Below are 26,049 nucleotides of genomic sequence, written 5' to 3'. Positions count from 1 at the left end.
GTAATTGTAATTTTTAAAAAAGTTTTCATTAATAAGGTAAATTACAGGGCTCAGACTATTTGACTTTCACAAAAATGTTCATAACTTCATGTATTTAAAGAGATAAAGAGGAAAATGGCTAGCTGAGCACTGATGGTTCGTGCTTATAAGCCCAGCTACTCAGAGGGTTGAGATCCAGAAGATCAAGGTTCAAAGTCAGCCTGGACAGAAAAGCTCACGAGATAACCAGCAACAAGCCAGGATGGAGGCCTGGTCCCCCAGGCTCACTGATTCTGTTATATGTTGCTGTGAAAGAACACTATATACTCTATATACTAGATCATTTATAAACATTAAAAATTGCTCTTCTGGTTCTAGAAGGGGCAAAGTCCCAGAACACGATGCTGGCATCTAGTGAGGACTTCCTTGCTGGTTCAGTCCATGAGAGAAGGTACAAGTGCAAGTGAGTATGAGCAAACAAGCAAGAAGGAATGGAACCTGTCATTTCTAGCAAGCTGCTTGAGATGACTTACTCTTGAGTAAATGACATTATTCCATTCAGGAAGTCAGAATCTTCGGGGTCTAATCACCTCTTACTAGATTCTATCTATAAAATCTATCCTGTAACAGATGAAGCTTCTAACACAGGAACTTTGAGAGACATATTCAAACCACCCCATGAAGCTCCTCACCTAGATCTAATGTTCTTCCCTTTACATCAAAAACCTTGCAGGTCAGCCATTTATTGCCTGAAGAATAAGCAACTCAGAATTAATTTTGATAATAACAATAGAATAGGTTCAGCAAAAATATTGGTTAGGATTGAGACTGCTTCATAGGAAATAAAGAAACATCAATTCCCATTATTCTCAATTAAACCATACAGCAACTCCAGGAAAGAAAAAAAGAGGGATGATATTGGATGGGAAGATAAGATCAAGAATGCTAAGTATGTCTTAAGACTAGGAGGATTGTTTGTCATTGGCCGTCTGACCGTTCTGAAACATCATCTAGTTTATCTTCGCATCTAAGGACCTACCCTGTCTCTAGTAATAACTGACTAATATCTGTGCGATTAAACTTGGGAAAACTTGGGGAAAATCTCGAGAATCCTTCATTGGTACTTAATGCACAGTGACCAGTGAAATGAGGCACCCCAGAATTAAAAATTAACCTGTTTGTGAAGAGTATCTTAGGATTAACATATTTTATTTTCCCTTAGGGAAATAAAGAAAAAATTAATACATTTTATTTTCTCTTAGGGAAATAAAGAAAAAATGGTAAATTCAACCCAAATATGGATGTATTACACAATATGAATGTATTACATTAAATTTATTACATAAAATGAACTTTATGATAACAATATGAATAATATATTAGTATTATATTAATGTTATAAATATAGAAAATGAATTTATTACATTAAATTGGGGAGAGGGAGAGGTGGCATAATACCGATCATGTTCACAATTTGCCTAGGTGAAAATAAAAACTGCTGAACTAAGCACCTGTGGTCCTTCCCATGGAGCTCTATTCAATGGAGGGAGGCGAGAATTAGAAGATCCAAGGCAAGAAGGAGGATTAGACTCAAGCTAGGATCTTCCCAAATTCCACCACATGCTGGGAGACAGTGCTCAAGATGGGAGTGATAGGACTCTGGTGCAAGTGGGTTCTTCCCTCCTTCCAATGTCACTGAGGCTTATCTACTGCTTCTTCTAGTAGAGCCAAATAAGCTACACAGCACTGAGAATCATGCACACAATGAATGTGGGGTTGATGCTCAGAAGTGCTAATTAACTATGTGACAGTATTCAAGTTCAGGGGAACACAAATGAATAATGCAAGTGAGTAACACCAAAGACACAGAGTCTTACAGAATAGACACCAATAATAAAAGTTTAACTCAGCAGAGTCATTGCTGACATATAAATAAAATACTTCTTCCTGGATTATCATGCCTCCGTGTTCTTTATTAGTAAAATGGGGACCAGAATTCTAAGCAATCTAAAGCCAACAGCTCTGAGTCACACAAAGAATTAAAGGACATGAGGCTGAAGAGAAAAATAAGTGTTTTGCCTTCTCCAGGCAGCTAGCAGTGGTTTGTAAAATCTGTCAGGGACAGGACAAGGGATTGTTGCTTCATCATGCTGTGATCCCAACAGCACCGAACACACACCAGATGCTTAGATTACTGAATTTGACTGGAGAAAGAACAATGTGCCATCAACATAGATCTGCCACAAGCATCAGGAACAGACTTTCCCTTCCCACCAAAAAAAGAGAGAAGGAACGCTTGATTTAAAGGGTATAATAAAAAAAGAAGAAAGCAAAAACAGAATCCCTCTATAGTCAAGTACCCTTCACCCATAGGAAATCCTTTCCAAGAAAGTACGAACCCTTATAAATACTATAATTTTTTTCTTTCTTATGCATTTATGTCTACGATAAAGTTTAATTCACAACTCAGGCACAGTAAGTAGTTAACAATAACTAACAATAAAATGGACAATTTTAATAAAGTTACATGAATATAGATTTTCTCTCTCAACATATGTTACTGTATTGTAGATTTTAGTATTCACAGTATAAGATACCTTTTTTTCTTTCCTTAAGCTGAGAACTTCTACCTTTTCACTTTAGTGAAGCATTTATAGCTTCTCTTTAACTTATTTGAATCACCAGCATTACTACTCTTGTACTTAGGGGCCATTAAGTTAAATAAGTAGTATGATACTAGGACAGTAAATCTGATAACTGAGAAAATTAAGTAAGTAACAGACCTGTACCATATACAGCGCAGACACAACAAGTGAAGAGGTAATTCATAAAATGGAATTGTTTAGCATGAGATTTCATTGTGCTTCTCAGAATAGTAGATAGCTTAAAGCTTGTGATTATTTATGCTAAGGGACTTTTCCTATGTAATATTTTTGATCCAACTGACCACTAGCAACTGAAACTGCATAGGAGGGAACTGGGCTATTGTGCTCACCATTTGTCACCAGGGACAGAGAAATAACGGTAGCTTGAAAAAGGTCTTTAGGGAGGCAAATTCCAAATAGAATAATAACCTCAGCATGCCTTCACAGGCACAGACAGACAGCAAGAAACCTGTCCACTTACAGGACAAATGTCCCTGGGTGCATGGTTCTAAATTCCAACCCTACCCTCACTAGGGAGTGCAAAATAGTCACGCATACGCCTTAGTGTTTGTATAGACCACCGACATTTCAAATATTCCATTTTAAAATGTTCCCTAAAGAAAGTTAAGTAGGCCAGTCTTCTCATGACCCTGGAGAAAAGAGAGCTAGGAAGATACTCAGTTCTCAAAATGTTGGAATCTTAGGTAATATTAGCAACCCCTTAATATGAAGAAAATGCATTCGGTACAGAATCCAGCTGTTGATTTCAACAAGGATTTATGTCCCAGGGCTCTAATATGGGGTTCGTGTAACAGGGCTAGAATATGCAGAGCTGGGAAAACTGTTTTGGTTCTTTGCCCAAAACCACACAAGAGCAAGCCAGGACTCCTCACTGATCCTCTTGTTCTTTATTGTGACTCAGGCAAATAAAGGCATAGAAAGTTAAATCCTAGGAAGTGTTTTAATTAAAGGAAGGACGGATGGAAGGAAGGTAGGAAGGAAGGAAGGAAGGAAGGAAGAAAGGAAGGTAGGAAGGAAGGAAGGAAGGAAGGAAGGAAGGAAGGAAGGAAGGAAGGAAGGAAGGAAGGAAGGAAGGAAGCTAGCCAGGGACTGGTGGCTCACACCTGTAATCCTAGCTATTCAGGAGGCTGAGATCTGAGGATCACGATTCAAAGCCATCCCCAGGGAAGAAAGTCCATGGGACTCTTATCATCAATAAACCACCAGAAAACTGCAAGTGGCACTGTGGCTCAAGTGGTAGAGAGCTAGCCTTGAGCTGAAGAGATGAGGGACAGCGCCCAGGCCCAGAGTTCAAGCCCCACGACCGACGGACAAAAAAGCATTTCCAGAAGAAAAAAAACTACATTTGTACAATTATTGTAAAGCTCCTTTGCCTGGAAAATGTGCCCCAGTTGTCTCCTTGGTCAGACTGTGTCCTTCATCTCCTGCAGAAAGTAGCATTAGGTCATAGCTGTGAGCTTGCCCTCCTGTTTAGAGAGATGGCCGCACTCACAACAGTCAGCTCTACATTCCCAGACAAGAATAGGGCAGGTGTTTTAAGAGATTCAGGAAGAACTCCATCCTTTTACTCCCATCATGTTATAGAAAGATAACATTCCATCATCAGAAATTACTTATTTTGACCAACCTCTTGAACAATTATTATGCACTGATAAAAATGTGGAAAATAAAGATAATAAAAATAAATTCTAAAAAACAGTATAATATGACTGGGTGTTCTTGCATACACACTGAACTTTAATACACAAGCCAAGTTTTCCACGTTATTGCTTCTATCCTTGGATAGAAGTCCTGTATCAACAGGACTAAGTTAGTACTGAAAGTGATGAGCCACACGGGTGTGAAACAGGGGAGAAAGCTCCCAGAAAGTGACTCGACCCCAGCCAAAACAAGCTCTCCAGCACAAGAGAAATATGAAGACCTCCAGTCTATGCGGAGTTGAGTTCTAGGCACTCTGCTAGGCCATCTACCCTCTCCTTGCCTCTGTTTCTACAACTGAAGATGGGAATAACTTACTTACTTAAAGAAATCTTTAAGCATCTGCAGCAGTGTGTGCAGAGTACTTTGAAGATTACCTGCCTGGTGTATCATAATATAACAGTTATAACCATTTTTTATCTTTCAGAGGAAGGGCTTACATAGTAGGCTGAATATATTCATCGTAAAGATCTCCATGTCCCAGGCCAGATGTGTTAGCTCGTGTCTTAGCTACTTGGGAAGCAGGGATCTTGAGGATATCTTTTTCTGAGGTAGCGCTGGGCAAAATGCTAGGAAGACCCCAACTCAACAGATAATCTAGGTGTGGTGGTGCCATCTGCAATCCCTGATAGATGGGAGCCTATAAGCAGGAGGATCTCAGTCTGAGATTGGTGCTGGAAAAGATATTACCAGATCCTATCTGAAAAATAACTATAGGAAGAAAAGGGTTAAGTGCATGGCTTCAGTGGCAGTGTCTGTCTAGCAAGCATTGAACTTAAAGACCAGAACCATCAAAAAGAAAGAAAAAAAGGAAGGAAGGAAGGAAGGAAGGAAGGAAGGAAGGAAGGAAGGAAGGAAGGAAGGAAGGAAGGAAGGAAGGAAGGGAGGGAGGGAGGAAGGAAGGGAGGGAAGGAGGAAGGAAGGAAGGAAGGAGGGAGGGAAAGAGGGAGGGAGGGAGGGAGGGAGGGAGGGGGGGAAGGAGGAAGGGAGGGAAAAGAAGGAAGGAAAGGAAGGAAAGAAAAAAGAAAAGAAAATCTCCACATCCTGATCCACAGAACTGTAAACTTTGTCCTGCAGAGTAACAGAGACTTTGCCTCTGTGATTAAATTCGGGGATTTGATATAGGGAGATTACCCTGGATCATCTGGGTGCGCCCAGTGTAATTACAGGAGTTCTTACAAGAGAAAAGGTCGTGGGAAGACAGAATCATTGTGTAGAAGCCACACAATGGGCTGAATGGGAGGAAAGCAAGAGCAGCTTCTAGAACATAGAAAAGTGAGGAACAGATTCTCCCCTGGAGCTTCTACCTGTGCTGTGGATACTTGGATCTTAGCCCCATGCACCTAACACTAGACTCCTCACCTCCACTGTTCTTAGAGGAGCTTCAGAAAATGATTCCAGTTATCCATTGTTTTGTCTCTAGCTCTGATCTCTTTCATTAGTTCTGAGCTCATATATTCAAATACTTCTGACATATACTTTGTCTGACATATGAAAGCACCTCACTCTCATAGTGTCCAAAATGAATTGATCATTTCCACCTGCCAGTACCTTCTTCTCCCCACGCAACATACCTAGTTCTTTTATGGGACCTCAGTTGCAGGAAATGATACCATTGTACTAGCTAGAGGCCCGAGTATTCTTGAACATTTCTTTGTCTTCTCCCACCTGGAACTAAAGTCTGTTGCCATATCCAATTTGCTGCATCTCTCTGTTCTAGGTCTACCACCACCCTAGTTCATGCTGCCTACCCTCTTGGCTGGGCCTCCAGTCTTCCATCTGTTCTTGTAAGCATGCGATGCATTTTCTACCCTACATTCACCTGAATCCTTTCAAAATGTGAACCAGATCACACTATTCTGCACATTGTCGCTTTGCTTGTGAGATGAAGAACAAAAATCTTTACCATGGTCTGAAAGCCTTTCTATTTTCTGTTTGGCTGTGTAACTCTCCCAAATGACCTCAGATCACAATGTCACTCCAAAGGGCAGATGAGCCAGAGGGTGCGCCATGCTTAAGATGCCATCCTTCCAGGACACAATTGCACTCACAAGCAATTTTTCCTTATAGCTTTAAACAGAATTGTGACTAAATACAAATGTCTTCTTCCTTATAACTTCAAACAGAATTGTGATTAAACACAAATGTTTTTTTCTTCCAAATTCTGCAAAGGGTGAGCTTGACCTCACCTGACAGGTTCCTTTTCTTCTCTGTGATCCTGACATAAAGATTTTTCTTTTTGTGCCCACTCTGTGAATGTTATTGCATGAAGTTGATTGAGAAAAGCAGCACACAGAGTAAGCAGTTGACAAGGGTGAGTTGCTCTTGTTCAAGGATTTAGTCAATGCTAGATGCTGCCTCAGTGGTCATTGTATAACTTTTCTGCAACAGTCTCATCTTCTAGAAATTTTCATCACCTTTCCCTCACATTTTATCGACTCTCATTACAGAGCAAATAATGAGAGACCCAATCCCCTAGAAAAAACCAGCACTAACAAGAAAATTCCAAAGAGTCTTGGCCTTGGTCCCTTCTTGAATAGCTCCATGATTAGTTGTAAGTTGCAGCAGTACACTAAACTTTCATGCTCAGCTATTTCTCTCTGCCGGGATGCCTTACTACCTTTCTGACTCAACTTACCCTCATTTGTACTCCCTCCCCAATCAGTGCATCTTCTAGTTATCTTTATTTCTGTGCCTTGATGATGTATCAGTTTTTCAACGTTAAAATACTTAAGTCGTCTTTTATTGTTCCTTCACACTCGTATTGTTTCTGTACACATTTTGCGTTCCATTTTAAATTGGTACAACTGTGCCAAAATCACACCTTTCAATAACACGTGAAAAAGTGTTTCATGCCTGTTCCTTTCCATCTGACTTTGGTGGTTTCTGCATAACCATTGCACAACCCTTACCCTATCCCCGTTTCCTTTCTGGAATTCCTCTTTCTGGAGCCTTGTGGTAGGCATGTTCCTTCCTGAGTTCAAAGGTCCAGTGTGCCTGCACGGCCAGCCCACTAAAGCTCCACTTCCTCTCCGTTATTTCCCCAATTCTTCAGTTACTTGACTTGGATTTAGAATTAAGTGGAAAGATGATTGATCATGTCGCTTGGGACTCAGCTCTCTGTACAAAACTGGGCTCATTCTTACATTCTAACAGACACCTGGTGTGCAATTATATGCAAAGCAGAGACAAACATTTCCCACACAATACAATACAGAATTGTCATTTTCTCTTCATTCGCTTCTACTTCACAGACCCTCCACTCAAATATAGCCATTCTGCCTGCTTGTTAAAGTGCATTATAAACACTTTCCTCTGCACATTTGCTTACTCTCAGCCCTCTAGATGGATTTCTCTTTCTTCCATTTTCATTGGATTTTTTCCCTTTAAGAAACTCTAATACATTGCATCTGTCTGTGAAACGTTGTACATACAGCTGATCTATGATCCTGGCTCCTGTATGCTGTGACCCTCTGAATTTCTGAAGTTCAGCAATCATTCATTTGGCCCTTAACTGACAACCCTGTACCACTTATCTTATAAAAAAAATAGTTATATGAACCCTTAGAAGACAGAGACCTTTTTGGTAGCACAGAGCTGCGCACAAGCAGAACACATGGCACATAAACATTGTGTTGTTCTGGTTGACAATGACAATAGCGTCTCAACTGTGAAGCATCAGCATTCTTAGGTGAATTGGAGACTCTGCGTCAATATGTTTACAATCAGGATGAATGCTCAATTACTGTACTTCACAGTTGTTTCCTGGGGCATTGCACAATTATGCATCAGTTTTTATTAAGATATTCTCAAGAGACAAGTGACAGATCGCATTCCCTGCCACTCTTTCTGTTTCTAAATCGAGAAATACACAGTGCATTTATGAGATATATTGAGAGTATGTCATGCAGCCACTGAGCTAGTAGTCCTGGAAGATTGGGAGAGTCTCCAGCATTCTGTTTAAAATTAAACCTTTTTCTTTAATAGCTGAAAAAAAGAGATTGTATTGTCTCAACAGTCATATTTAGTCTTGCTTGTTGATCTTATTTTCTTATTAAGGAAAGAAATAATAAATAATGGCAAGAAAATAAAATAGGAACTATAATAATAGCAAACCAATGAAATCAATAAAACTGATAATTCTCTAGATAAACTGATGGGGCCACAAAATAAAAATTACCTAGTTTAACCACAATGGGAGGAAAAAAACTGCACTTCCTGCAGGTTACTCAAAGGATAATAAGGAACTAGAATGGCTTTATGCTAATGAAGTCAATAGTTCAGATAAAATGGAAGAACATTCTATCTAATAAATAATGTCCTCTATTCAAAATAGGCATTCAAGAGATTTTTCACTAAAGTTGATACATGTATTGGATTCAAATATAAGCACATTTAAGAACAATTAAACATACTGTTACATTATTTCCCAGGAGGAGTGTACCAAGTTAACAGTTCTCATGTTAGACGCTCTTCTAAAACCTCACCCTTCACCTGAGGAACGGGCTGTATCTCTTCTCCATACTGCTGTGTTTGACAAGGCAGTTTGCAAGACTCACCTGCCCACAAGCAGTGTTCATCGAATCAAGTCTCAAGGGCCTGGGGTATTTACAGATCCTCTGGATGCTGTCATGGTCAGTTCTAACATCATCTTTACACTACACAAGAGCCTGGGTCTGTTAAAATTGCTTACTTCTGTCTGACATGTTATCTTTTAATGAGCTTTTTTATCCCCAGTGTTTATGTTGTCTCCGTGTTTAAAACTTAGGCCCAGCGTACGATAGCCTATCAAAGCGAGAGCACGCAGCACCTCGTTTCCTATAATGCAGGTCAACAACATAGCACAATCTATCTTCTACCCTAGCACGGCTGCAGTTTCTCATTCAGTGGTGCTTGCCCCTCTCGTCCCTTCTTTTCTCTTTCCTCTTGGATCTTCTCTCAACTCCTTCAACCAACAGTGACAAGCAGTGAGTGATCATTGAACAGAGAGATAAATAGAATACAAAAGACATCTGAAGTATATCCTCTCTGGGATGAGTCTGGTTGGTTTTTCAGCCTATTTCCTCCAATCTCTTCTCTGTTGGACTCAGTGTTCCCTTGCTTTCACCAGGCTTATTCCTGTCCAGGTCCTGAGTCCGTATTGACCACGGCCGCCTCAGTTCCAACCAGAGCTGGAGGAGGGTAGGATAACCATTTATGCCTGACTTAACCTGTGAGATTCAACTCGGGCCTCCTTTCTGCTTTAGAGACCACGGGTAGTTTGCTGATGTTGGTGTTTGCTCCAGTGGCACCATCTGCTTGCTCCTGTTCCAAATCACACTCCACTTGAGGGGCTGGATTCATGGGGCAGTCTTTCCTGCTAGAGATGTGAACTCCAGGCAGGGGCTAGCTGTTCTATCCGTATACTGATAGCAATCTGCACAAGCTCTGGGCTTTGGTACAAATCTGTTTCCACTCTTGCCTTCCTACAACATACTTTTCACGCTACAGCCACAGAGGTCTTTTTCGTCACCCTTTTTCCTTCATTTCCGAGTAAGAGATTGGTGCCTTTCTTCTCTAGAGTAGTGACCCACGTATATGATTATTTTTGTTTTGGTGTGGCTTTATGGTTCTGTTTTTCCCTTTGTCTTATCATTATAAACTCATGGACTTTCAAAACATCTTAGATGAGACAGTCAACCACAATCACCTTATTTCCGATGCTCAAATTGCCCATCTTTCAGTAGCGGAAGTTTCTTAAAGCAGCTCTTAGGAAATCCCTTTGACACACTCCTATTTGTTTTTAAATAAACTCTTTACTTTAGGTGCCATAATGATTTTTCAGGCTCATGGTGCCATTTCTAACTCCATATTTGTAATCAGCCTTTCTCCATGAAACCTTCTTCCTCTTTAGTATTAATGCTCCTGAGAGACCATAACTTGGGCATTCTGGATATTTCTTGACACCAGCATGGCATCTGTCCTGGCCTCTGGGGCTTAGAGTAGACAAAAATTAGAGAATGTGCATTTTATTTTGCTCCCCAATCTGAATAGATTTTGGAATGACAAATATCACAAGTCAGGGTAGAATAATTTCTGTAGAAAAGAATTATAGTTACTAAATGAAGATTTAACAAAATAGGAAAATTTATAACCACTGATGGGAGTCATTGACTCAGAGACACACTCACATACTAAAACTGTTTAGAACAAAAGGAATTTTGAGGGCCTTTACAGCAGAAGGAACAGACTCCCACATCTGAACTAACTCCCGCATCAGTCTTGGCAGGTCTCCAGGCGAGACAGCAGACACTGAGTGCTGCCTGACGCAGTGCACAAAGGCAGATGCATAGCCACTTGCAAAATATTCTTAAGAAAATCTTACAGTGGAATTTAATCTACACTCAGATCTAACATCTAGACTCAGATCTAACCTCTAGTTTGTAGAACAGTGGGAGGACAAATAAATGCAGAATTTGTAATACTTTAAAGGACAACTTAGCCAGGTTCGGCATCACAATCAAATGCAACAATTGAATCTCATTGAAATAAATCAACTGTAAAGTCTTGTTACTGACTTTGGGGGTTAGTATTAAGGTAGACCTGAAATGAGACATTATCAGTATTTTGGTTGACTTTTAAAAAATTAATAACACAATAATGGTATAAGAAAATGAATCATTCAAGTGTGTATTTCTTAATACTCTGGGTTAAAATAACTTGAAAATAGGTATTTCCTTCAAAGTAAGCAGTGAAAGAAAGGAAAGAAGGAATAAAAAGAAAATAGAAATGGTAGGAAAGGAAAGAAGGAAAGAAGGAAGACAAGAAAGAAGGAAGGAAAGGATGCAGGAAGGATGGATGGAAGAAAGAAGAGGGAGAAAGAGAAAGAGATGGAAGGTGGAAAAATATTAGCTATGAAATGTAGAGTTACCAGGAAGGACAATATTATTCTCCCTGTTTTTCTCTGCAGTTAACATTTTTTAGAAGCTTCAAAACACATAATTAGATAATTTCCCTTTTATGTTCTGAATTTGACACCTGGTTATTGATGTGAGTGCTATGTGGGGGTGGATGGGTAACAAGCAAAGGTTGAGAGAAATATAAAGAACAAGGAGAATCAGTCATGGTCCACACAGCCACCTTTGCCATTTGGACCCATTAGATTTATCAGATCTTCTAGGTCTCCTTCACATGGCACCAGCAATGGCTATTTTATGCTATCATTTCAAACCAATTCAAACGGCTCTAAGTGGCACTGCTTTCGTTACTAGAGAAACAGAACACGCTTTCAGAGTCTCACTGGTCATTTATTCTTCTTGTTTTTTGCATCTTTAAGTCAAAGATCTTGTCATTTATATTAAAAACTTAGTTTCCTAGGGTGGCAGTCCATACACATAGGAACTTGCATGGACAATGTTGTGTAAGCATTAACAGGAAAAGCTCTAAGAACCTCTGGAGAGGCTCAGTCATCCTGAAGACTTTAATATCTGAATGACAGTGAAAACAAGGAGCTCCATTCACCTACATACGTGGTATTTCCTACTGTGAAAATATAAATGGGGAGCCAGTGGGAAAATCCTGGTTTTTCTTGGCTACCTTCTACTGGAGGCAATCAAGGCTGGTAAGTGGGAACCTTTAACATAGGAATCATTCCAAGATGGAAAAATATTTTTTAAATATATAACAAAAGTATTAGGTTTTCATTTGTTTATTATGTTTTTAAAATAAATACAAAGAAATTGTAAGCAGATGTCACTCAGCTTTAACGCAGCAGGGAAGGGTCCTACGTGACTCGTAGTTTATGGTTCTTATATTTCTCAGTTCTGGTATTTCTTCTCTTTGTTTTCTGTTCCCCTGATAACTGTTTTGCCTTTCTCTCCAAGATATCATTCTCAAAACTATCCAGCATAAAATGCTTACTTTCCTCCCTTTTGTTTTTCTCAGAATTTTCTGAACTAGGCTTCTGAAGCAGATTCTCTGAGAAAGCCAAAAAGTCTCAAGGGACTGAAGTATAGTTATGCAAGAATGAAGCAGGTAGGAGAGAGAAAATGTAGAGACATCAATGGACTAAGAAAAGTGACAGGGCAGCACCCTGTCATAAGAATTTAGTCCAGCCAGAGCCATGCGGGGTGATACATGTGTGTGATACCAGCTACGTGAGAGATAAAGACAGGACGGAGGTGATCCATGGCAAAGTTGGGCAAAAGTCAAAACCCTACCTGAAAAATACCTAAAGAAAAGGGCTGGGATATAGCTCCAGTGGTAGAGTATCTGTCTAGCAAGCATAAGGCCTCAAGTTCAAACAGCTTCCCTAACATAAATAGAAATAAAATAAAATAAAATAGATAGTAACAGACACAAGAAAAGAGAGTCGAGAGAAATGAGGAAGAGACAGAGGACACTCATCGAACATAGACTCTCTGTCATCCTCATTGGCGAGATTTGACTTCGTCTTCATAATTCTAGAAAATGGGCATATTATTCCCATATCACAGAAGGCTAAATTAAAGCTCAGAAAGGTTAAGTAAACTGCTAAATGTCACAAGGCAGGTAAGATATTGTTCAAAAGATGGAATACCACCTAAAACCATACTAGATCCAAAGAATAAAATGGGTAAATAGTTTGAAAAGAAGAAATGGATTCTGGAATCATAGTAAACACTATGTATTGAAATGGACTCCAAGAAATGGAAGCAGAGGGGTTCTCTCCTTTTTCCTTCTTATTTCTTCGTTGGTGGTGTTTTTGTAAGTGTATGTGTTTGGGGGAGGGGCAGGGGAAGCACAGAAACATGACCAAGGGCGAACAAAGGCAGCAGCATGCTCACTAGACACTGGGTTCAAATGAACTATGCAACTTGAGGGCAGGATGGAACGGAAAACAGAGAAAAGCGAGGGAAGGGGTGACGCTATTCAGAAAGAAATGTACTCATGACCTGACTTACATGAATGTACCCCTCTGTACGTCACCTTTACAATAACAATAAAAAGAGAAATAATGCATTCTGGGTTATCAATTTTTTGTGTAGTCATAAAAATCATCAAAGAGGTATTAGGGCTTTATGGAATTTTCTCTTGAAAAAATAAATTGGCAACAGGTTTGTCTAGACAGGATCACTGACAATCTTGGGCAAGATTCAAATAGAACTTTCTCAGGTATCCAGCAGGTACAATTACTTTAATTCTATTGAAAGCTTTCCTTCCCAGAATGTCCATGATCAAGAGAGAAGAGAAAAGCTTCTCAATGTACATATGTATAAATTTATACATGTACATATATATGAATTGTGCATATATGTACACCAATGTCGATTTTTATACATGTGTGATTTTGTATATACGGGTTTCATATATATGAGGTATATCTCACACACACACATACAACACACACATATATGGGATATATGTATATCCTGGGTGATAATGTCCCGGAAAAGAATCAAACATCCCCCAAACCTTGGCAAATATTTCTGATTTTATGTGAAATGTTTTCTATCACCTTTCTCATCTGCCCAGAGAATGTTGACCCTTTAAACCTTGTTTAGGCCAAACTTGTTACCAGACTCAGAGTCAATCAATATATCCCTGGTATCATTTGGTCAGGGAAGGAAGAAATTGACTGTGTTCTCATTGAGAAGAAGAAAACTACCATAATATGGTGTTGGGATTTTAAATAATGTATTAACAGATGCTCCTTTCTAAGACCTTTATTGTTCTTCAATTTGGCTATTTCACTTTTGAGAAGAATTTCTACTTAAAAGGTAAACAGGATTGTGTGAAAAGATGATTATCAACTTTCTATTTAAAATGTTTGACTCTAAAAGGAGGAGGCTGCAATGCTTGGTAAGAAATGAATGCATTATCCTGCCCATGTAATTGTAGCCCCTCTGTACAGTATGTTCTCAAATAAAATAAAATAATATTAAAAAAAATAAAATGTTTGAATCTAAAGGTTAAAATAAGATTAGAAAATGACTCATGTGTTCCCATTATCTTTCCATTCTCAAATGGACTTTATACTATGTATATATGAGAACTGATATTATCTCAAGCTAGCCAATCTTCAACCTGTCTCTCACTTTAACTTTGCTTCTACCATTTTGATTTACAACAAACTTCAGCAAAGTTCCTTTTAGAATGATAAGTTTTGTAAAGCAGGGATTCTTTCTATGTTTTTTGAAAAACTAAAAATTGCCAGCTGTCTTTCTGAATGTGGGCCTCACACTTCTCAGCAGGCTCTCTAGCACTGAAGTCATGCCTCTAGCCCTTTTTGCTTTTGTTATGTTTTCAATGCTTTTTGCTATGGTCAGCCTGGACCATTATCCTCCTATTTATGCTTTCCACAAAAGCGGAGAGGACAGGTGCATGTCATCCTTCAAATCACAGCCTCCTGAGTAGCTATGATCACAGGGATGAACCCCTATGCCTTACTTGAAAATTCTCATCTTTAATAGTAAAAGGTATTGACTGTGACTAAACACAATAACAGAGTAGTGCAATAATGATAACAATGCATGTTCAACATCATTTATTTTCATTTAGAAGTGGATTCTTTAGTAACCACTTCAAACTGCCTGATCTGGAATATATCTATTATTTAACTTTGAAGTCATGGTTCAATAGAAAATAAAGAGTCCATCATCTATTGGATAAAAGTATGTAAACACATATTTTTAGCTAAGATTGAACTCTGCTAAAATTGTAAGAGGGACAATACAAAATTTAAAACAACCACTCTTTTCTTCTAAGAGAAATGGCATGATTTCACTATTAACAAATCTTTATAGCTTTCTATTGCCCTCATGCCAAGAGAGGCCAAAGAAGAGAGGGGAATTTTCATTGGTAGCACTGAGGAGTGAGGTGGGATTAGGAAGCTCAGGCTGAGCAGTCGTTGAAGCAACGCACAGGACAGAGGAGGACTTGGCCAGTCCCAGAAGGAGGGTGGCTTACATGGCTGCCATGTGGCCCACAGTCCGGCCAGGCCCTCGTTATCCTTCATGCTTTATATTATCCCCCACGTTTCTGTCTCGCTTCTGTGCCAACAGGGCGGAGACAGGTAAAGTGGAGATACAGAGTAGGTGCCAAGGGAGGTGGGTAAGGATTGTGCGGTGTGAAGTTCCTTCATCACCTTGAACTTTCAGTGAAGTGCATCACTCAAACACACATCTGGTGAACATGGAGATTAAGAGGGGCTATCACACTATTTGGAAGAAGAAAGTTGGAGCTATTCTGTCTTTCCTTCCCATACTTCCTTTCTTCGGTACTAGAAAACAGTTTTGATAATCAGATGAAAAATCCACCCTGCTTCTAGAACTAATATTAATAATGGTAGTCAGAATAAAGCTTTCTGATTTGCTTTGTGTGTGTAACTGGGAATATAAAAAATTGAAGACTGCAGCATGGAGACTCATCTGTTCCATTAAGGTGTCAGTCTTTGGCTTATTACATTGTAAGCTGAGAAAGGGCAAATGCTCCCCCATGGACACAGCTGTCTGTGCTGAATACAAATTTTCCAGGGCCTGAGTTTCCATTAGAGTTTACATTTCTGAAGTGAATGCCTGAGGGAGCAGCCCAACTAACACATGATATCATTTGTGAATTCACTTTTGAAAGCTGAGTTTACAAGATGGGAAATGAGACTTAGAAGTTAAGAGAATAAAGAAGGTTACCTAGTAAGAAAATCTTAACTCTGTGGCCCTGGATTCTTCTGGTGTAGTAAACTAGCAATTTTTCAATGTTTAATTTATCCTCTTTACCTTTAAAATAGTAGCTGATAGTTTACATAGTGATTGGACTTCAACTACTATAAACTTCCTAGAAACAAAAGAAAAATGTTTTCAAACATGAGGAAGTAGAAATGATAATAGCTTCAAATATCCATATGTGCTTGGTGAATCTGAGCTTTGCAATAACCCTGCAAGGTATAATTAACCCACTGTACAAATAAGGTACATAGGATTCCTACAAGGTTATATTGATGGCAAAAAGCAGAGTGATGAACAAGCCTGCCGCTCCAGGGTCCTGTGTGGCCTCCTTTCCAAGAAGCAAAGGAAGAATATGGAGTCAGAAGAACGTAGGTTGGAATCAAGTCTTGTCTTATAAACTTTTAAACTTTAGATAAGACATAAGATTTTCTGGGTTTTCATTTCACCGTTTGTTGATAAGAATGCAGAAACTTGCCTCAAAGGTGCAGTAAGGGTTGGATGAACCCTGTGATCTGCGGAAATGATCTTCAAGCAATCCAGAGAACGGTGTGTGTGCGGTGGGGACACTTGGTGGTAAGGGCAGTAGGCTCTCACCCCCCACCCCAGCCCAGACTGCTGGGAGGGGCCGAGGCCACTGGGTGAAGACCACACGAGAAGCACCAGAAAATATGATCTACACCCTTAGAAGCATCACAAAGGTGTGTTGGAAATGAACTTTACAACTTGGGGGGAGGTGGGGAGATTGGGGAAGAGGGAAAGTGCAAGAAAAACAAGGGAGAGGGTAACAATGTTCGACAAGACATGTGCTCACTACCTTACATGTGAGCTGTAACCCCTTGACAGTAAGATGATTTTTTAAAGAAATATCACAAAGACCCAGCATGAAACCAGACTGTTCTTAGAAATTTACTGCAACAGTGAGATGTACAAGTCGTTATGTCAAAAAACAAACTTTACAACTTTGGCAGGGGGAGGGAGGTGGAGGGGGGTGGGTTGGGAGGGGGGTGGGAGATGGGAAGGGATGGGAAGGGGAAACAAAGGAGGAGGTAACAATGCTTGATAAGAAATGTACTCATTATCTTGCCCATGTAATTGTAACTCCTCTGTACGGTATTTTCACAATAAAAAAAAAAAAAAAGGAAGAAAGAAATTTACTGTGTTGGCCATCAGCCCTTGCAGAAGCCTGGAGAATATCTTAAAAGTCTAGGAAACAAAGACAATTTGAAGAGCTAGTACTGTAAAGTTGTTGTATACCCCATTCGTTTTTTTGAAGAGCCATAGAAATTATGTAGCATAAAAATCTTATCTTTGCAGCTGAGGAATGCAAGGCATGGATACCTAGCTTTTAGTAGCAGAGTTGGGACAGAATCCCAAGTCTCCTGACCCTGAGTTTGTGTTCCTTCTTGAATGCAGGGATTTCCCTCCAAATCCACTCAAATTCATAGGAATAATGCTGACAAAGTTAGACACCATGGCAACTAGTTAAGCCCACTCCTATAGACCTGGATGGGTTTGAACTTACTGTGCAATGTTGGCCTTCAGAAAGTTGTATTTTAGGGCTGGGAAGGTGGCTCAGTGGTAGAACGTTTGCCTTGTATGCTTGAGGCCCTGGGTTCGATTCCTTAGCACCACATAAGCAAAAAGAAAAAAACCGGAAGTGGCGCTGTGGCTCAAGTGGTAGAGCGCTAGCCTTGAGCTGAAGAGCTGAGGGACAGCGCCCAGGCCCAGAGTTCAGGCCCCGGACCGGACCCAAAAAAAAACAAAAAAACAGAAAGTTGTATTTTATCTGTGCTTCAGCATCCCTGTATGCCAAGTGGAGATTATAATAGTTCAAATTTCTTAGATCATGGTGAAGACAGCTCATGAAAAGTTGTTAGCACAGTTCCAGGAACTGCTTGCTACTTCTCAGTAACTGCACAATCAGCAGTTCTCTACATGTAATAAAGCCAAGAGTTATGACTACCTGTGCCTCTCCTCCTTCCATAACTTAAACAACAATCGAGTCTGCTAGGAGGCAGCCCAGAGATAACCTGGAAAGATCCTGTTAGTGGTCAATCTGGTGTTCCCCACAGAATGAAGAATCTGAAGCAATTATAACCAGGTGAAATGAGCCCAGATATGAAGCTGTGCTCATTCAGAGCATTTCAACCTAACACCTAAGTTTCTTCATCGATGAACAGAATCTTTTAAGGGGTTAATATTAGGGCTTGAACTTAAGACCTCATGCTTGCTACGCAAGTGTTCTACCATTTGGGCCATATCTACCTCCACTTCCTGAGTAGCTCTGATAACAGGCATTGGTTATTATGCCAGGCCCTGAATATGTAATCATTTTTTAAAACTTTCTGGTACTCAAAAACTGTCATCTCTACAATAAAAAAGCATATTCCATGCTGTTTGTTGCTATACAGACTTAAAGCAAAACTGCAGGAATGACAGCGACAGTCTCCTTGCGTTAATAAGCCTCTCACATCAGTGGCTCTTTGCTTACAGTCAGCATCTGGGAATTTAGTACCAAGAATAATGACTTAACCTTCTATTCATTTCGCCTCATCTCATGGAGGATTTGCTCACCTCTAAGAGGAAAATGTGTTTCTTGGCTTAGAACATAAGATCCTTTGTAAAGAAATTATGAAAGTCTTTCCACTGGCCTGCCTGATCTTTCTGCACAGGAGCTTACATTGGGATTACATAGAAGCCTCACTTTCGGATCCTGCTTTATCTACTGTCCTGATCATTGATTCTTCGCTTTTACGTTTCTTTTGGAAGTGTCAAAGCACTAAGCAAATATTACTCATCAAAGCCATTTAGTGTCCTGTGTTTAGCTTTCTTTTTTTCCTTTTGTGTCACAGGCACCTCTGTCTTCAGGGCTATGGCCCACGCAGGTTCTGAAAACTCAGGGCAGAAGTCTCCCCATCAGAACCGTCAGTGAGCATCGTATGAAGGGCTCTACTTGCGGGGGGCATCAGATCGCACTGGCAGCTGTTTTGGTATCTAATTAACTAGAATTCCTCTAGGATAAACCCTGCAACCAGTATTAGCCTTACACTCCTCCTGAGCTCTCCACTGAGCCCATCCTTTCTGCCCAGCCTTGGTCCTAGAGTCTGTCCAGACTGACAGAGAAGCATGAGTTAAGAATAACTACCTTGCAGGGTTGGGGGCATGGCTCCTCCTTACCAGCAGAAGACCCTGCATTCTACCCCCAGTACCACCACCACCACCACCACCACCACCACCACCACCACCACAGGGAAGATGTTCTATATGGCGCCCTCACTCCCACTCCCGTTTCCAATCCTGGATTGTCTTCCTTCCATCTGTCACCATTTGGTCCGGCACCACATCCAATACTCACACATCCAGAATCTTCCTCCCAGGAATCCCCTTAGGGGACTGCCTGTGGTATAGTAGAGAGACATAAATATTGCCCTCTTCCAGCGATTTCCAATCCAAAGAAATAACAGAAATTTCTAGTAGGTGAGTGACCAACTCGGGATATATTTTATGCATGCAGTAAATGCCCCTATTGGTAACTCTCAAGTCTATTTGGCTAAGTGTAAATTGGATGGACTCCATGGACCTACTATTGGACTCCAGCAGTAGATCACTTTCAGAGGAAACAGAAGTAGGCAGATCTCAGAACATTATTCAGTGTGCTCATATTTAGTGAGTCAATATAAACTTTCATCATCCCTCTGGTGAAATCCACTTGACCTCTTATTTTCCCCTCCCTGTTTCTCAATATTTCATTAAGAAAAAGTTGTCCTAACCAAGAGGAATTCTAGGCCGTGGCTTGACTGTCACTAAGGAAAGTGCGGTAGGACAAAATGTACCAAAAGTGTGCATTTCTAAACATAGCAGCATGAATCATCTAGGGGCCACACCTGAGATTATAAGCTACAAGGTAAATCTGAACTAAAGACAGTTCTAGACTTCTTCCTTTTTATGGCATTATTTGCTTTACGTTCAGTGGCTTCCTGAAATAGCCGAACGGCATTCCCAGGTCTGCTGATCACAGGAATAAAGCTGCTAAAGTTCACACCATTTGGCACTATGGCAAGGTAACTAGACTGAGAGCCATGCAGCCGGTGCTTCTGACCCAAAATCTCGCCCCCTTTCCACACCAGCAAAACCAAGAGCCAAGAAGTAATAGGAAGCAATGAGGTTGTAAGGACAAACTCAAAGATTCAAATCTGTGTCACGTTCTTTATCTGTAAGCATGAAAAGTAGTGGGAACTTTCTCTCGAGCCTGCTTGGAATTTATAAGAATAAGCATAGTAAACATATACATTCATATACATTCACAAACAAATATATACATAGTGTTTAGTACATACTTGATGGGAGTATTGGTAATAATTACTGAGTGCTTACTATGGATTAGTACAGTGCTCGGCATTCTCCATGGATGAGTTCAGTTATTCCTTACAAGCATTATAAGAGATGTGAAATTTGTAAGAAGACTTTTCTGGTCAGCCATGACATGATAGCCACACCCCTTCAACCTAATACCTGGTATACCCAAGTTCTCACTAAGAACCCTTTTGGCTGCTTATAAGGAGTCAAGAAACTTTTTTGTCCCTTAACTCTTCAATTATATAAGGTAATAATAATAGTAATACTTCACTTTTTGAGGCATTTTGTAGATTTTGAAGTACTTTTGTATGAATTACCCTATTCAGCCCTCAGGAGAAACCTTTGAACTGAGATTTCTTACAATGTTTTTGCAATAAGAACTCTGCTTCAAAGGAAGTAAATGACTTACCATGAGCCTCTTTCACAAATCAATGATCTGTCACAAATCAAGGACTTTAGATTTGCTCTACTGCCAGAGAAAACTCCGAAGACTAGTTGATCTGGTTATTCTTTCAGAATAAAAGTAACAATTGAACACATCTCACTTTTCTTTTCCATGTGTTCCTCATACATTAAATATGTTTTCAGCCAATTATCTCAACAGCCTCTCAATAGCAGAAAGTCAATCTTCATACAGAATCTATTTTAATATTTTATCATCCCAGATATAGCACCAAAAGATGATTTTATAAATTATTTCATCTGCTACCTCCTCTTTCTTTCCACAGAAGGAAGTTGAGATATTAATCATCATTAACATTTATTTGACTATGTATTATTTACAAGCACCCAGTAAAATCTTTTGTTGTCATTGAAACAACTTTGTGTTTGGAACGGATTCCAAGGAAGATGATGAGGGCTTGAAGTCAAGAGACCTGCTCAAATTTTTTTACAGCTAGTAAAGAGGTGGGTCTAGAATTCAAGCCAAGGTACTTCAGGGCTAAACTATCTGTGTACTTAAAGTTCAAGGTCCTTCTCCAAATGCTCCACCCTACAATACATGCTCATGAAAACTAAAGGGGAGGTTATGAAATCCAAGCAATCTCAAGTGATGTTGCAATCACCAACAGGGAGTATAGACATGACCATCACATGCTTTTAAAGTTTCAGCTAGGAATATGGCTTCAATGTCCTTTACAAAGATTTAGAACAGCACTGAATTTCCATGCATTCTGAAGAGACAGACTACCGAAGGGTGCACAATGTTTGACACCTTTCATCTGATAGAGATTAATGTTCAGAATATATATATATATATATATATATATATATATATATATACATACATAAAACTCAAAATAAAAACTGTGAGCAAATAACCCAGTCAATAAACAGATGAATTAACTAAAAGGATGGTTCTCAAAATAAGTACAAATGATGAATAAACACATGACAATGTGTCCAAAGTCTTTAGCCAAAATTTTAAAAATGAAATGAAATAAAAATCAAAGATATATTCCCTCTACTCTAATCAATGATGGCTCATTCTCATAATGCTGACTACTTGAACAGTAGAGATCAGGAGGACTGTAGTTAAGGGCTGTACCAGGAAAATAATTCAAGCAGGACAGCCTGCGTGTCACTCCTCATCTCATGCAACTGCCAGGGTACTTGCCAACAGCACTTTGGACCCAAAGGGACTCTGAGAAGGAGAAAGGGTTTTGACATTGGAAAGAAACTATTATCTGGTTGGATAGGTTTTCTGACCAGTTGAACATGGACTCTGGTTTTAGACGCCCTTTTTAGAAGTGTTTTGTTTCTTTTTTTCAAAAAAGTAGTTAAAAATAATTCCCTAACTATGACCCAGCAATCCCACTTTTGGGCATTTACCCAAATGTTTACAAACAAGACCACACTAAAGCTACCAGCACAACTATGTTTATTGCAGCATTATTTACCATAGCTAAGATATGGAACCAACCCAGATGCCCCTCAGTAGATGAATGGATCAAGAAAATGTGGTATATATACACAATGGAATTCTATGCCTCCATCAGAAAGAATGACATTGCCCCATTTGTTAGGAAATGGAAAGACTTGGAAAAAACTACATTAAGTGAAGTAAGCCAAACCCAAACAAACATAGGTCCCATGGTTTCCCTTATTTGCAATATCTAGTATATGTCTAAGTCAAGAAGAAAGGTCACATAAGGTGATGTTAGGAAAATGAACCCTAAGATATGTATTCAAATTTTTTTCTTTCATGCAATTGTTTCTAAAGCATTTATAAGATTATTTCTTTGTTGCTTTGTATGTCCCTCCCCCACAGTATAACCCCTGCTTTCACTGTATTTGATGTCGGTATAATTTGTGGAGGGGAAGGGGAAAAACAAGTCATTTAAATAAGGATACAGGTGGGTCCATTACAACAATGAGAAGTACAAGTTGTTATGTCGAAAATGAACTTTACAACCTTGGTGGGGGAGGGTGGGGAGGATTGGGTGGGAAGGCAGAGGGAGGATGGGAAGGGATGAGAAGGGGAAACAAAGGACGAGGTTACAATGCTTGATAAGAAATGTACTCATTATCTTGCCCATGTAATTGTAACCCCTCTGTACAGTATTTTCACAATAAAAAATAAATAAAAATTAAAAAAAAATAATTCCCTAAGAAAAACCACCAACATTTACACAACTAGGTGTTTTTTTTTTCAATTTTGTTATTGTTTTCTTCAACCAAAGGTAGAAAGTAGTTACTCAGAGAGATTTTTCTTGTGGAGTAGGAGGAACTGAGGATCTATATAGTCATTGACTTTCAACTCCAAATCTGCTCTCTGTGAGAGATCGAAAAACCTGCTCCCAACTTCCAAACTTAAACAATGGACATGAAAGGCTGCAGGCAAATGTTGAAAATGTCAACAACTTGAAAGGGGAAACTTGATTTGTACTCTTGAGATTGCTTTTGAAAGATACTATAAGCCACTCACTGATGTGTTCAGAAGGAAATGCACTCCACTGGAAAACTGAGAGCAGAGTTAAGATTAAATAAAAGGCACCATTCAGGTTTGAAATCTGAGTCCGAATCCCAGGTGCTAACAACACCTGGTGTTAGTCATTACAACTCTCTGAGCCTATGGCTTGCCTGCCTGGCTGCCTGCCTGCTTTCCTTCCTTCCTTCCTTCCTCCCTTCCTTCCTTCCTTCCTTTCTGTCTTTATTCCTTCCTTCCTTCCATTCTTTCTCTTTCTTTCTTTTCTCTCTTTCTCACTTTCTTCCTGCTTTCTTGCTTTTTCTTTCTTCCTTTCTGCTTGCTTTGTTTGTATAAATTTATATAATATATACATAGAGAGAGAGAAATGCACCATGTGTGTATGTATGGAGAGAGAGACAGAATGAGAGAGAGAGAGAGAGAGAGAGAGAGAGAGAGAGAGAGAGAGAGAGAGAGAGAGAGAGAGAGAGAGAGAGAGAGAATACATTGCAGGGAATCAAACCCAGAAGCTCATTCTTGTCATTCACATCATCTGCAAGATGGAGTTGTTATGAGGTTGAAATAAGGGAAACATAGGAGGCACAACTAGAATGTAATAATTACCTTTTAATAATGGTCTTTACTAGTCATCTTTTAAACTTGAATATGAACAATGTTGGAGGCCCAGTTAAAGAGATGAAATCCAGGTCATATGCTAGATCATATGTTCACATGTTGTATGCAATGTCAAATCTATGCCTCACTATTAACAGGACCAAAGACACTTACTAGTTTTAAAAAAGAGAATCAAAATAAACATTAATATTGTCATAAAACCCAGATAAATGTTCTAGAAAGTCTAAACTATAATATATACAAGGATAATCTCTAAGAATACTGGAATTACTTAATTAGATTGTCACAGAAAAACAAAACATCTAACATGTTTAGTAATGATTTCAAAATGGCTTCTAGGCCCAAACACTAAGAAACTATGTCTTAGGCTAATACTAACATCTAGTTATGCAATGCTAAGTGTTTGAAGAGAAGTGAGAAGTGAATATTCGTGGAATAACTGACATTGTATGTGTTAGTAAATAATTTGTTCCTTAAAGTAATGCCCTGACAAACCTTTCTGTAAAGGCGGTGGGCCTTTATTTTTTGTGTAAATGTGAATCTTCTAGAATTCCACCTAGTTCCTCGCAGTCATCTTTGGTCATGTGGAAATCCTGAAGGTAGACAGAGATGTCAGAGTAAACCAAAGTCACAGCCTCAGACAATCCTCAACTTGAGACCTGAGCCTCATGTGTACTAGATGTACAAACTTGCTCAATTACTGATCTAAGTCTTTACTTCATCTATCAGTGTGAATAAAAAGAATTTAGACTCAGTATTGGCAACGTAACTGAGATAGTGTCTATACACACCTTCTCCACCCTTACCAAAGAAGACATCAGGTGGAGCCTGGTGCACAAAATTCTTGCATTTGGCTTTTCACATAGCATCCAATATTCATAATCCATATCAAGCCTACCAGAAACTCCAACTTCCAGACCCAGAAACATAACTCTATTAATGTACAGAGAAGTGAAAGAAAAAGAAAAACACTATATCCTTGCATCTTTATTCCCCATGACACCAGAAAGGGATTATAAAGATTAGGATAATGAGAGAACAAAAAATGCATGTCAACAATGCATTTTTCTGTTTCTCTGAATATCAGCATTGCTTATTTCTACAAATTTGGAAATCTAAAAAACCCATAAATCATCTATAGAATGGTCATCTGATAGAGACATTTAGGTGCCTGGAGAAAAACAGAGCACAAAAAATTAATTAACTTCAGTAACACATGGATAAAATAATACTGCCTGCGTCTTAATAAGCTAGAAGGTGATCACAAGTTATTACTGATCAGCAGCAGGTATGGATGTGTGGATTTTTACAAATCTGACCTTTTCTAGAAAGAAGTAAGATTTGATCAAGTCTGTGGTATTCTCATGATAGACATGATAGAAGAGGATATGAACAAATATCAATAGACACATCCTACCAAATACAAAACAAGCATAGGGGTAAAACTACTGAAGTTGGAAATCAACTTCAAGTCTCTGGAACCTGGACTGCAGTAGAGCTGAAAGAGAAAAGGTAAGGAAGGATGGAGGCACAGGAGAGAATGAGAGGGATCTGCCCTGTTACACTGCCCAGGACCCGGCAATAAAGTGGCAAAGAGTCCAGGATATTGCTGTTTCCTTCCCGCATTTAACTGGCTCTCATTAATTATCCCCATGTAAACAATAGTCTAGGACTCAAAGAAGAAAAGACGAGTAAGACTCGGTCTCCTTTAAGGTAGTCATGAGAAATGGAAAAAGCAATAAAATATCCCCCACCCTTCCACTTTTATACAATGAAATGCCAGTGACAAATGCTAACTGTGAGATATGAGTAAGGTCTACGTGGATTCTACAGAATAAACGAGTTCTTGCAGTGGCTGGGGAAGTTGTGTCAGGAAAGATCCTATTTTGGTCTAAAGAATGAAATAGGAGTTTGCACAAAGGAAGGTTGAGAGCATAAGAGGTAAAGTACTGTAAGTTAAAGTGTCGATGTAAGCCCAGGAGACACGTGAGGGGACCCCGAAAGGTCCAGTATTACTACAGAATAAAGCGATAGGTAGGTAGATAGGGAGGGAAGGAGAGAGGGAGGGAGATGATAGATAGATAGATAGATAGATAGATAGATAGATAGATAGATAGATAGATAGATA

This window comes from Dipodomys merriami, unplaced genomic scaffold, assembly GCF_024711535.1.
Source record: "Dipodomys merriami isolate MVZ:Mamm:240054 unplaced genomic scaffold, mDipMer1.0.p SCAF_81, whole genome shotgun sequence".
In the NCBI taxonomy this organism is placed as follows: Eukaryota; Metazoa; Chordata; class Mammalia; order Rodentia; family Heteromyidae; genus Dipodomys; species Dipodomys merriami.
The sequence above is the reverse complement of the archived record's forward strand: the minus strand, read 5'-3'. Positions refer to the sequence as shown.